At 28.9% G+C, this 15645-nt stretch overlaps 1 protein-coding gene and 1 pseudogene across 1 annotated transcript in view; both read right to left on the bottom strand.

The window, feature by feature from the left end:
• LOC132942648 (uncharacterized) overlaps positions 1–15645 on the bottom strand; it is a 227546-nt gene that overhangs the window by 128045 nt on the left and 83856 nt on the right. The gene's annotated exons all lie outside the window — the stretch shown is intronic.
• LOC132942647 (uncharacterized) lies at positions 6161–9655 on the bottom strand (annotated as a pseudogene).

The raw sequence follows: 15645 nt of genomic DNA on the forward strand, positions 1-15645 counted from the left end.
GCAAATCAATAAATGTTTAAATGATTAAATTAATACCCTAATTAATACATAAATATAATTCAATGATATGACATAATATCACTATTGCCAATACAAAATTGACTAATATAAATATTAAAAACATTTAAAACAATAATATACAAATTACAAATGCTAATAAACAATAATTGTACTGTTTACGAGATTTTTTATTAAATACCTAACCGTTAAATTAATATGTAATATATAATTCAATATTACTTTCACATAACTTTGGTCTATCAATCATTACCCATTTAATTAGGTAATAAATCCATAACGTGAATGATGATAGTCGATAGATGCCGATATGATGATCGTATATTTCGGGTAAAACAAAAGAACCTATTATCCAACCTATTATTATGTGTAAAAAAATATAATATATTGCTTCGGCGGGAAATGTCTCAGTCCAAGGGGGAAACGTCCAATACCGCTAAAATCTATGGTAGGAAGCTACGAAGAGGGGGGGGGGACGTCCAAACTATCACACAATAAACACATTCTAAGAATTTAGTTTTAAAAAAAAAATATATTTTTTTATTTAAATAGTACCTACGACGCATTCACTTATATTGAGATCCCACATGAACATGTTCAGTAGGGCTGATTACAATCTTGAAGATTAAATAAAAATATTGAATCACATAAATCAATTTAAAATTAATCTAAGCCATCCATTGAAATGGGTGATGTTTTTCTTTTAAATAAAAAGTTGTTCAAATTGAATTTAATCCAGAAAGCGTAAGCAGTAGGCATGTTATTATATTTCCATGTAAATTTAACCAATGTGCTGCCTTTACTTGAAAGTTGATGAAACTAAATTTATGTATTATAATAGTATACGGTTATACCTATATAGTTATATTACAGGAAGAACTAAAAAACTAGTATTTAATTATAATTTTATCATTCTTAATAATGTATTAACCATTTATACTGTATAATGTATAAATAATTAATTTAATAACAAGTTTGAGTATTATAATTTATAATCGGAAATTTACTAGGACTTATTGGACTTATTGTCTCAGCTATAAATGTATAACAGATGTCAGATCTAATAATTATAGATATCTTATAATACATGTTGATTTATTCAAATTAAATAATAATTCAATACATAGGTAGTAAAAAAATAAGTTCATAAACGTAAATTTACTGTTGGTTACAACAATAAAATAATGTACCTAAGAAAACAATTTCTAAAAATGAATATTATATTAAGAATATGTTATAAAACCTATGATGGTAAAATCGTTAATATTCGATCGTAAAATCAAAATTTTAATATTATTTTGTTTTTCCACCTGTAGACTATAAGAGGATACTATAAAACAGACATTATAGAGCGCCCTTGTGTTAATTTGTTTTTTTTTCTAAAACCAAAGTAGTATATAGGTAGTCGTGATATTTTTATTTCATGACAAGAATGCTACGTGGATAATCAATTTAAGATTACAAAATACAAAGTATACATTCTTTGGCTGATTTGCTGCAAGACTACGCATTCTCTGAGATCCGAGTGCATACCAATTCGTCAGCTTGTCTGTACCCTGCATAATAATATTATATGGTACACAAGACGTTTATCTCGGTCAACATAATATTGTAATCGTATACAAATCTACCAATACAGTATTATTGTGTTTATATTTCCGGATAGAATAAAAAATTAGTACAATTGTGTTATTTTGTTTTGTTATAAAAAAATAGGCAGTAGTGGCTCAAGTTTACCCAACTGACTTCAAATAATAAATCTTAAATAGACGCAAAAAAAATAAAATGATTTTTACACAATGAAATGATTTGTTGGTCTATGCGCGTATAGTTATTTATTATTATAATATGTATAACGGAACCGTCAATATTTATTATTTTTTTTTGTTCACGCCATTGATCGAAAAGCAAGCCGTTTGGTTTTAAACGACTACGGGAAGGTTTTTCGTGTCAGAAACGTACCTATTGAAAACTCTCGTTTCACAGCCTGCGGGGTGTAGTGAAGTTTCAAGTAAGTACGTAAAGAGAGCGGTTGAAACTCGATATCTATGGTGATAATCGAACACACGAGTCTGTTTGTTTTCTGTTTACAATGGATACATCGATGGGTTTTGATCTGCTCAGTTTCCACTAATCCTATGAGTTTTTTTATTTGAAAACCTCCAACATGTATAACATGTATTTCAGTATTTGAAACTCGATATGTCTACGATCATAAAACGTGTCATCGCTATAAAACGGGATCGGATTTTGTGTAAATCCCAAAAATGTATACTTAAGTTACTCTTTATATTCCATCCGCCTTAGTACCTCACTATGTTATTATATTTATTTAATCCTGTCGCGTTAATGAAATGATAATTATTACATTGCTGATTCGTGGTTACGGTTTATTTTAGGAAGTTAAATGGAAAATCACCGTGTAAGATGTGCGGGGCAATGGGCAGTCACATATAATTATAACTTTAAAAAAAAAAATCCGAGCAACTGTCGAAATTGCCTAACACCTCTATTCTCTACCTACTGCTCCTGCATCAGTGTTTATTGGTTGCCACTGTACTACAAAATATAATATAATCAATATTTCACTAAATTGAATCATGCCTAGTGAGTAGTGACCGCGCAAAGTTTCCCGTGTTCTCAAACTTTACCGGTTGATGAATGACTTATATACAATGGAAATTGGTTAACAGCACTATTAACTTTGGTGTAACCAGTACTTCACATTTCTATCCACATTTCTATTTGGTCTTTGAATTGGTCATTAATTGGCCATGGTTCAATGAGAATTAGGTTTACTACCTAGGTCTTGCGGTTTAATTATATATTTTTGTCTATTGTAATCACGTCACCTAAAAAAATATCCAAAAATATACCTTGAATATCCATAAACAATATCAACTTCTTAACTTCCAATTAACACATTAGCATTTAGCGTTCTTTATTGATTGATATTTTTAATCATTGCATAATATGGTCCATGTTACCATATTGTTCTATGATGTTACATAATATACTAATTTATAGGTAAATAAATGTCAGCACAAATGCCGTATCATAATTTAGTCGCTATCTCAAGAAGTTTTACAAGTTTTCTTTAGTAAATATTAATAATACAGTTTAGAAACGGGAGCATTTTTTTGGTTATCATTATTGAATTTAACCTAACCAAAAAAAATAAATACTAACCCTAATCATTAATTTTTTATTTCATTTGTATTTTAGATTCTGAGAGGAGCGAGAAAGCTAGTTGTTTTATAATGTTGTTTATTTTTTTTTATCCTGTAAACATAATTTCTACCAGAAAAAGTGTTTAGATTTCAATATAAATTATCTTATATTTTAGTAAACTGGATCAAGATGATACATTAGAGAGGTCATTTTTATATTTTCTCAATAGTTTTTTAACGCCACGGGAAAAACCACCAACATAAATTATTTTTCTAACGCTTTGTTTATCACCATAGGTACATAGAAACAAATACAATTTAAAAATTACCTAACTCACACTAGGTATATTATATACAACAAATGGTTACGTACTAATACATATTTATGATTCATACATTTTTTTTGTCTGCTCAGAATCGTTTTTATCGAATGCAATCATTGCATTCAAATCGAATACTATAATAATACACTATAGGGAATCGAAGACCGAAGGGACGATAGAAAAACTTCAACCACCGCTGACCTACTCCACTTCGCTGCACTTACCCGCTTTTTTAAAAAATATATTTGTTTATACATGTTTACTTTAGTGATTAGTTCAATAATATATTAATTAATGTATTATTCGCTAATATTATATTGTTAAGTAGGTATACTTAATTCAGATTCAATTTAAGTATTAGTGGCAATTGCATAATTATTCAAACAAATAATAATACCTAACATTAAACAAAAATATGTACATTTTACTTAGCTTCTTAAAAATCTGACAACCTATAAAAGTTATTTTGAAACTCGGTTAAAATAATAAAAAGGTGGATAAGTGGATGTCGCTCTGCTGTACAGTAGGTTACAAGTGGGTCACTGTAATGGATGGTGTTAAATTTGAATTCAATGATATAATATCATTGTATAAGAAAAACGATTCTGAGCGAAAACGGTCAGTCACCCTATGATATTACCAAGTATATTTGATGATATTATTGTGAATAAAGTAATTTATATATAACCTATTAACGTGGAGCCTTGTTTTAAATTTTCAATCCTTAGCCATAAAAGTTAAACATTTTATAAATTTTTAACCACAAAATAATTAATAAATTATAAATTTGATAAATGTTGTCAAAATTTGAACTTTAAATGCTTATAAAAAAAAATTGTGCCTATGTATTTTTAATATTTTTCAACTGCTATTAAAACGATATATCAGGAGTCTAATATTAAATTTTCACGCTTTTTTACCCAACAAATAAAAATTTATTGATATTTATAGAAAAAAAAACTAAAAAAATTGAAAACTGACAATGTCCGTAAACAGCTCAAAAAGAGTCAAAATATTTTCAACATTTTATGGTGTATATAAAATGCTAATATAAACATTCAGTGAAATTTTCAAGTATCTACAGTCATTCGTTTTTTAATTACAATAAAATAAGAAAATTGTTACATGAGAAATCGAGTAAATATCAAATGTTGTAAAATTATAAATTTCAGACGCTCATAATAATTTAATTTAAGTTTCTTCTAGACATTTTTTTTTTTGATAAAGGTAGACAAACTTATGAGTAATCTTATATTACATTTTCAAATCTTAGATTTAAAAAGAAAAATTTTTATGAATTCTCATCAAAATAATTTGCTATTTTTCGTGATTTTTCCGTATTTTGTCAAAATTTGAACTTTAAATGCTTATAATTAAAAACTGTGACTAAGGATTTTTAATTTTTTTCATCTGCCTTTGAAACAATAAACTAGGAGCCTTCTATTAAATTTTCAAGCTTTTTTACTCAACAGATAAAATTTTATTGATATTTATAGAAAAAAAATTTAAAAAAACTGCAAACTGACAATGTCCGTAAACAGTTCAAAAAAAGTCAAATTATTTTCAAAATTGTATTGTGTATAGAAAATGCAAATATAAACAACCAGTGAAAATTTCATGCATCTACGGTCATTTGTTTTAGAGTTACACCAATAACCAAAATCCATTTTGTTAAAAATCGATTTTGCGTAAAAATTCCCGTTTTTCCTTAATTTTTCTTTTGTTTTTCACATCGCTTTTGAAAACTACTGGGAAATTATAATTTTGACCTCCCCAATGCACCAACGATATTCACTTTCCCATCGAACAAGATACTGAAGTCGAAAATCGAAGCATTATTTCGACTACTTATCGTGTACACACACAATAATAAAAAAAAAAATAAAAAAAAAAAATAAAAAAAAGGTGGATAAGTGGATGTCGCTCTGCTGTACGGTAGGTTACAAGTGGGTCACTGTAATGGATGGTGTTAAATTTGAATTCAATGATATAATATCATTGTATAAGAAAAACGATTCTGAGCGAAAACGGTCAGTCACCCTATGATATTACCAAGTATATTTGATAATATTATTGTGAATAAAGTAATTTATATATAACCTATTAACGTGGAGCCTTGTTTTAAATTTTCAATCCTTAGCCATAAAAGTTAAACATTTTATAAATTTTTAACCACAAAATAATTAATAAATTATAAATTTGATAAATGTTGTCAAAATTTGAACTTTAAATGCTTATAAAAAAAAATTGTGCAAATGTATTTTTAATATTTTTCAACTGCTATTAAAACGATATATCAGGAGTCTAATATTAAATTTTCACGCTTTTTTACCCAACAAATAAAAATTTATTGATATTTATAGAAAAAAAAACTAAAAAAATTGAAAACTGACAATGTCCGTAAACAGCTCAAATAGAGTCAAAATATTTTCAAAATTGTATGGTGTATATAGAAAATGCTAATATAAACATTCAGTGAAATTTTCAAGTATCTACAGTCATTCGTTTTTTAATTACAATAAAATAAAAAAATCGTTACATGAGAAATCGAGTAAATATCAAATGTTGTAAAAATATAAATTTCAGACGCTCATAAAAATTTAATTTAAGTTTCTTCTAGACATTTTTCTTTTGATAAAGGTAGACAAACTTATGAGTAATCTTATATTACATTTTCAAATCTTAGATTTAAAAAGAAAAATTTTTATGAATTCTCATCAAAATAATTTGCTATTTTTCGTGATTTTTCCGTATTTTGTCAAAATTTGAACTTTAAATGCTTATAATTAAAAACTGTGACTAAGGATTTTTAATTTTTTTCATCTGCCTTTGAAACAATAAACTAGGAGCCTTCTATTAAATTTTCAAGCTTTTTTACTCAATAGATAAAATTTTATTGATATTTATAGAAAAAAAAAACTAAAAAAATTGAAAACTGACAATGGCTGTAAACAGCTCAAAAAGAGTCAAAATATTTGGAAAATTTTATGGTGTATAGAAAATGCTAATATAAACAACCAGTGAAAATTTCATGCATCTACGGTCATTTGTTTTAGAGTTACACCAATAACCAAAATCGATTTTGTTAAAAATCGATTTTGCGTAAAAATTCCCGTTTTTCCTTAATTTTTCTTTTGTTTTTCACATCGCTTTTGAAAACTACTGGGAAATTAAAATTTTGACCTCCCCAATGCACCAACGATATTCACTTTCCCATCGAACAAGATACTGAAGTCGAAAATCGAAGCATTATTTCGACTACTTATCGTGTACACAGACACAAAAATAAAAAAAAAAATAAAAAAAAAAACACACATCATTGTAAAATCAATACATTCATCGTTTCACTCAGAATCTAAAAAATAAAAAAAAAACACACATCATTGTAAAATCAATACATTCATCGTTTCACTCAGAATCTAAAAAATGATTAAAATTCATATGTGCCAGTTGTGGATTTTTCTTTGTATTTGTCTGTTGCTGTAATATAAATTCCAAATAGTAATTCAGTTGCTTACATACATGCATTTAATATGTCTCTTTCGGTTATTATTATTGTTATTCACGATTTTAATTTGTCGAATGTATATGAATAAATAGTAAAAACATAGTGCGAGAGGTTTAAATATTTGGTTTTATTATTCTATATGTATACAATGCAAGTGAATCAATTACTAGAGACTAGCAAACAAACTGTAATTTTTTTGGGGAAATCGTCATCTCTTCTTCTTTTTCCGCTACATAGCTGGTCTCTCCATTCCCTGTCCATAAGTTGCCATATCGGTTTCACCGTCTCCTTAACTTCTAGGTCTGTTAATCCATAGTCACCGCCAACTTAACCTGTTCACAAGTAGCTATTTTTACTTCCACGGTCAATGTCACATATTGTTGGTTATCCTTTTTGAGAATGTCCTCATACTGGAAATCTTCGAACCGCTCTAAGTTAGCCACCAGGTCGGCAGTCTGTGAATTTTTCTAGTAATTGGTTTTGTGTGCGTATGGGTTCTTAGGTGACTTCTTTAAAATGTCATTGAGCAAAGAGCTTTTACCTGCCCGTACGAACCAAGACGCGTCAAAATCATAGTAAAAAAGGAACGACGTATGAATGAAAATAAAGCAGTAATATATTTTGCAGTCTTGCAGTCTATAAGAAATGGTATACACCGACAGTGGCATATTATTTAGGTTTTTGTCTTGGGAGGGGGGGATATGATGTTATCCAGTATTTCCGTTTTTAAAGTAAGAGGCCTTAAGTTAGGACTCTGAAAACTTTTGTCTATTATATACAGCCTAAGATGGAGGCAGGTTGATCCCCTTGATCTCTTTTTAAATGCGTGACTGTACATCCACACTTGTATCCTAAATGAAAGTAGCAAATTTATATTTACAACAAATAACTATACAAAAATGTATATTACATTTATACCTTTATACATTTATGTTGGACAATTGCGAACAGTCACCAAATCAATGTGTGCATTATTAAATATAAATTCTGGTCCAATTATTAATTATAGGCACCTATAGGTACTACAAATCAAATGATAAATGCTCACTTCTTTATGATCTTTTATATAGATAAAATCTTCAAGACATAGTTTTATTTCCAGCTCCTTTAGTATACTTTGTTGACAAACGCTTATCACATCATCACGATCCATAGCTGTCGGTGCAGCATCCCCTGCTCGGAAGTCAAATTCAACCGACCCACTATATCATAATAAGAATTTTCTAAATCCACTTTTTGGCACCTACTCCAAAACAAATTGGTAAAAGTAAAAATGATTTTTTCAATAATAAGTGTATTAATGAAATACATGTATTTACGTAACTACCTATATGATCTATCAAACGATAATTTATTCGATAAAAATACATTATGTTGTGTATCTGAATACTTGATTAATTAATAATGATAAAAAAAAATTAATTAATTCTAATTATTTGTTCAGATAATTAGAATTATAATCACTTAATGTTTCAGATAGGTATTTTGACTTAAAATAATGTTTATAATAAAGTAATTTTAAACATTATATTTTACTTTTTTTGATTATTCACATGGTTGTATATCAGTATGGTTATAATATGTGTATAAGATATTTATATGCACATAATATATTAGTTACTTTTATACTTTAACAACTTAAGTATATTTAAAGTACATTTTCATTTAATTATACTTATATAATAGAAGTATACTTTTTTTATTTTAATCATAAAATGTGTCAATGTGAATTTCATTTTCTATATTCTGGGTAAATTCATTTTGCCTTTTGTTCATTGAAAACATTTTGTTTTTAAAAAATGTGAAAACTTTATTAAACACATACAATACTTACAAAATAAGTTAAACACAATTATTTTATTTCTGTTTATAGTTCAGTTGTTTTTATATTAGAAATAATAGTCGAAAAAGAGAAAGAAGATTTAATAAAATGGCTAAAAGAAATTTGAAAATAATACTGTTGTGCAAAATATTATTGGAAGATGAAGAAATTAAGAAAAATAACTTTGTCTGTTCCTAGTATTATTGAGTTAGTTTAAAATTGTAAGTTGTGAAAATCTATATAATGCTCGTGGTGATTGATTTAACTACTACATTTATTACATAATACAATTTATAAGACTGGGTTTAAGGTACCAATCACATTACTTACATATAACATTTTATTGTTACAACTCTACAATTTAGATTACCTATAAATATTATTTTAATATAAGAAATATTCATTTTTAATTAAATTTAATGAGAAATATTTGAGATTAACAATAGACTAATTTAGTAAATACTAATACGATACAAATCTATATATTATAACAATTTATCAGCCAGCCCAAAAAGAATTCTCTATAACATAAGTCAAATACAATGTAGGTACACATGTATAATCACTATAATCATTACCCTCCCCCTACCATGGTTTTCTGAAATTTCACTTTATCAACACACTATAGTTACGTTATCACGTTTATGGACGGGACATAGTCTGATTTCTTCCCATTCATATTTACTTCACTCAATATTCACCCCCCTTGTGCAATACATTTTCCTTATTCCATTTCATAGTGAACATCTCACCTGACCATAAAGTCTACTCCTAAAATTTCGGTCCCCGCTCTGGCACAGTGCCACCCTGTCATTTTCTCTATAATATTGTATTTATTATAAAGATTGCTAATCTAAATTAATAAACACTTTATTCATTGCCATCATTATTTACTAAGCTAAAATAATTAATTACATTATTAAAATTATTATCTCATTATTAAGATGATTGGTGTTCTAGAGGAATTTTTTTTTCAATAAAAGCACTAATAGTAATGTAAACAAGTGGGTACCGCTCTGCTGTACAGTAATTGTCGAGTATATCAATGTAATAGATGTGGTATATTTTAATTCAATGATAAACCATTGCATAACGAAACACGATTCTGTAAAAATAGTTTGAATATTTAACATTTGGTGCAAATTTCGAGTATTTAAATAAATAATAAGAGAAATTAGATTATTTTATTGATCTATGTGAAAATATATTGAATATAAAATTTTCTCCAGTAATTCGATTTGATCGAACGGCACGAGGTTATTTCGGTTATTCTTAGGATAATAAATCACACGATATTAATATTTAATATGTATCTTATTTACATGGTCCCACAATGACAATATATTATTATTATGCGTGTACCTACATGTTTTATCAGATTTTTTTTTTATTTCACATAATATTTCGTGAAGACGTGAGAAAAGAAAAGAAACAAAAATTCCAATTGGTCACAATATATTGGCTGTGACGGTAAAATGTACTCTGCGAGAAGTCGAGTCTCTCGTATAAAACAGCCAACAAACGAATATAAACGGTGTCAACTCTTTTTGGTTCTAATACCGTATTATACTATAATTGTCAAGTACCTATGATGTCCAGTGCCGAAAATGTTTTTGATCATAAGTCACCGCGGTACAGTCTCATCGTTGGCTGTCGTAGCATGACGTCCAGTCCCCCGAGACGACGCTACAGAAAGGAAACGACGATATTATACGAAAAAATCAATAATTTCTCATCACGATATTGATATTTTTATCGTTTTTATCTTCTCCGTTCAACTCTCCGTGCGTATATATATATATATATATATATATATACGGACTGTATAATAATCATATAGTATTTATATTACTTTATTACCATAATAGTATAACAGTATAAATAGTAATAGTAATAATGATGATAGTTGTGCAGCGTTTTGCAACCAATGGCACGAGATTATACGTGTTTATGCACGTATCATCGTCGTTCGTGTCGGGCAAAAGCGACTTTCTGTCGTAACGCGACGCCGTGTAAGACCTCTAAAGATCCGTCGCGAAATGTGAATTTGGCGCCGAAGTGGCCGAACATTAGTTCTATAAAACAGTCGTTTAGAACGTCTGCGTGTGTATGTTATTATATCGTATACAGTACGCATACGTCACACTGTTGTTGTATAATATGTTATTAAATTTAACAGGGATCCATGTCGATACGTCATCTGGAGGTAAGAGATCACTATAACTTGTTTACTTTATATTAGAGATTAAATAATGAACAATATTTCCTGCCTCGGTGACTTCGTTTTTTTGTTTGTGATTCTGAGCGTAGCGAATGAATGTGTAGGTATTTACTATGTTGTATTCACAACGATGAGTGTTTTTTTTTTCGGTCAACATAGGTACTTTGATTTTCTGATAGAACAGTGAATGTAGCTGGTGCATTCTGGTCAAAATTGAAAATTTCCAGTAGTTTTTGAGTGTCAGAAAAAACAAAAAAAAACAAAATAGGGTAAGTGAATATCGCTCTGCTGTACAATAGGTTACAAGTGAGTCCAATGTATAATGGATTGTATTAAACTTGAATTCAATGATATAATACCATTGTATAAGAAAAACGATTTTGAGCGGAGACGGTTTATCAGTCTGGATTTTTTAAATTGTTATTATTTATTATAGCCTTTAAATTAAAATATAGTATATTAATTAAATTATAATATTATAATTTTTTTTTTGTTGCTGCGGTGATAAACAAAGCGTTAGAAATTAAAATCCCATTTTAAGCGGTTTTTCGTAATTTGTCAGTAGTTTTTCCCGTGGAATTAAATAACTATTGAGAAAATCGAAAAATGACCTCTTTAAAATACCATCTTGATCCAATTTGCTAAAAGATAAGGTACTATACGTTGAAATCGAAGCACTCCTTCTGGTAAACATTTTGTATACAGAATATAAAAAAAAAAAATAAACACCATTGTAAAACCACTAGTTTCCTCGCTCCGATCAGAATCTAAAATGAAGGAATAATGGTAATTTTTACGCAAAACCCATTTTTGAGCTATTTATTATAGCCTTGCACAATGGTAATCCACTTGTCTAACCTTTTTGTTGTTGTTGGGTTTTTCGTTAAAAAACGATATAATTCACATTGAGAAAAATAGTAATTATTATTTTATTATTATACCTATTTTATATACAGATTATATAGATACGATAATATATGACTCTTGGTATCTACTCTCTTGCCTCTTGGTGTGTTTAATAGTCGAAGGGTATCTGTATATAAAATATCACCTAATAATAATACGAAATGTGGCTTGGTATGTGGTGGGTGTGGCGCGGTCCGTACACACAAGTACTCAACTGCGGAAATGCTCTGAGTGTACGTATCGGCCGGTGTTGCTAGCTCCCGGATAGGTGACCACTCGGGATTTTTAGCTACAAACCCTTTCCACATATACAAACGTGTTTCAAACCAACTGTTCCAACCGCTCTTCCCCCTACAAACAAAAAAAATAGCCAATGGCCATATAGTTGCCGGGCTTGGGCTCAATAAAAAAAAAGTAGGTCAGCGCATTTCGGTGGTGGATGTTTGTCCATCGTCCCTTCGGGCCTCGGACAGGACAGTGTAATTTTACTGTACTCGATTTGAATGCAATGATTGCATTCGATAAAAAACGATTCTGAGCGGACGAGGGAATTTTTTTTATTTAATTTAATTTTTTAATTTTAATTTCTATGGTGATAAACACAGCGTTTTAAGAACAGCTTAAGAACGATTTATATAAAATATGTAATTTATATAATTAGGAAATATCGTAAAAATGAAAAAAAAATATAAAATAAAATAAAAAGCTCATAAGTCGCTCAAATGTTTTGAAAATTTTACCATGTCTAGGTAAGGCTAATATAAGTAAACAACCTAAATTTCAAAATGTTTTTAACCGATTTACAACAAAAAAACTCCTAAAATTAAAATGTCTATAAATAGTTAAAAAATGGCTAAAATTTTCTGAATTTTAACCCGTAAGGAACAAAAGCCAAAATACAACAAAAAATATTTCTTTTCATTTTTCATCTGAAGCAATATTTCTGGTAGAAAACGTCGTCCGTAGTTATTTAATATTATAAAATTGTGAAATCGTACGTTTTTTCTCCTTTAACCGCTTTTATTTCAAGTAGCGTTTCGAAAATGACCTCTTTAAAGTACCAGCTCAAGAACATTACCTTTCAGAAAAGATGCTATACTTGATACTTTTGAGCAAGTTTAGAGGGAGAAAAAGTGTTTACAGAATAAAAAAGTGAAAGAAATAAACATCATTGTAAAACCATTACATCGCTCCGCTCAGAATCTAAAAATAATAATAATAATACGAATGATATTGATATTTTATTAAAAGACATCTCGTTTGTTTAACACAACTTATTTTTTGGCACGTCGTAAGCCATATTGTATACAATATTATGATACATTAGTTAATGCTTAATTAGAATAATACTATTATATTATTATACTATATTAACGTATAAAGCAATTTTGCACTCAGGAAAATAATAGGATCGATTGTTATTCATCACGTTCGATAATGATTTAAATAATACATTCATACATAAGATACATATCATTTTAAAAATATTAAAGTAAGAATAAAATACATACATTACATTTAGTGTTTGATTGGTAGGTATAGTACTTAATATATTCCTACTTATTACAAATAGGCGAAATATTTGTTTAAACTGATTAACGATAAGTTATGACCATTCGATATAGATTTAATGGATCACTCGAATTTGATGGATCGTCATTTGTCACTATATTTAAAAAAAATTTATATTATTTTTATATTAATGGATTGTTTAAATTCTAACAGACGTATTATTGTGCAACGTATAACTCTCGTGGGATAATGTATAAACGCGTACAGCGGAAAATTTCCACTGGAAAGCTTAGTGATGATTTGTTTTTTTGAGCACTGCGATACAACGACCTAACGAATTGAAGCGTTCGAAAACGCTTCAATACTAAAATGTGATAATATTATAATATTTAAGTTGTGTCTTATATTATATTGTAGACAGTAGTTGTCAACATAATATTATTTAATATATTATATGGAATATAGGTGGGAATATTTTGAGCAGTTAATCATTAATATAGGACAGGCCAGCGAAGCAAGATTATAGATTATAAAAATTATATTTTGCTATATAACATCGCGCAGGCACGGCACAGTCCCGTTGTCTCTGAGTGATTCGGCGAGAACATAGGTACGACGATTGTGCGCGAGAAGCGACAGTCGTACGGTACAACGGGCTAAGTGGTTTTTGATTTAGTGGTGATTTGTTCTACGTTTGTTTTACACCTGAATAAAAGTGTTTCCGACCCGAAACCCGAGTTTGAATATTATTTTAGTAATCTTACGTTCTTACCTTTTATAGGAACAGCGCCGCCGGGATATGCGCACTATGTGTCGATGAGGTTTTATTAAACTGAGTAGTGCCACGGTAGGTATATGTAATCATTGAGTCATTCCAGCTTAGAAGGAACGAACAAGTAGAATCGACAAGCGCATGCCATCGTACTCGCGAGTTAACAGTGCCATTATAATTTCAGAGTGTCATTAGCTAGAGAGTACGGAGGTAAAGCGTAATAGGTTTTACCGTGTGTCACTCTATGCCTATGCGGTATTGATACCACAGTTGTAACCCGCTTTCAGTAATAATGATAAGCTAGACAATTAATATTAGGTATAGACGTATAGTTGTAGTAAGTATAGTATTTATTATTAACGTGGTATCTGGGACTCTGTAAGAAAACACACCGATCGCCTCAGACGATATTATTTGCATGTAGACGCATTTAATGTACATATCTAATTAATTGCATCCTTCGTGACCTCCGTGGGATGTCGATTTTGTTTTATTTTTTATGTCAATGGTTCTGATGGGATATAATTCTAAAATGTATTATTGTTATTTTATTATTTCATCATCTAGGTATTATATTTTGTCAATCATACGTATATTTTTGTGCGAGTTTAATATTCAACAATATTATTCGATGATTTGTTTTCCTTTTTTATCGATACTGGAATTAAGGTCAGCAGACAAATAATATATTATATTATATGCGCTATTGTAATTTGAATCTTAAAGATTAGTGTTTAGATCATAAATCGGCTATAAACGGTTTTAAAACGATTCCATTGCGTATTAACTTCTCTGTAGTTTCTGCGGAATCTATAATATTTTGAAAACTTTGAGTCACATAATCGAATGTTAACTATTGTTGTATTCATCTTCTATACATTAGTACTTATCTGTAAATCACAACACGGCTTTCTAAGTCTAAAACGTATGTGCTTAAATACATAGTTGATTTTCAGAGTATTTATATATATATGCCTAATACAATTACATTTAAGTTTAATTTATATTTAAGTGTATTAAGTACTAAAGTTTTTAGTAACTAAACAATAGTTATTTATATAGCTATGCTGGAAAGCTGGCCAAAAAACCGAGTACTATAAAAGTGAAAAGTGAATTCAAACCCATTTAGTGATTTTGGAGGATAAGACGTATAGCGATAAGCAACTCTCATTTATAAATTATATAAGTTCAACTGTGGGGCGTGGACACATGTGGATTGTGACGTTGTGTTGACAGACGTCGTAGTAAATGTCGATTGCAATAAATAATTCCAGACGGATATAATGACCAATTGCATTATACTGAAATAATTATAAAATGCAAAACGTTGTCTAAAATAAAATATAATAAGATTGAAATATATATTATATTTGCGGTTTCTAGAACAACAACG

This window comes from Metopolophium dirhodum, chromosome 4 (assembly GCF_019925205.1).
Source record: "Metopolophium dirhodum isolate CAU chromosome 4, ASM1992520v1, whole genome shotgun sequence".
NCBI classification, from domain to species: domain Eukaryota; kingdom Metazoa; phylum Arthropoda; class Insecta; order Hemiptera; family Aphididae; genus Metopolophium; species Metopolophium dirhodum.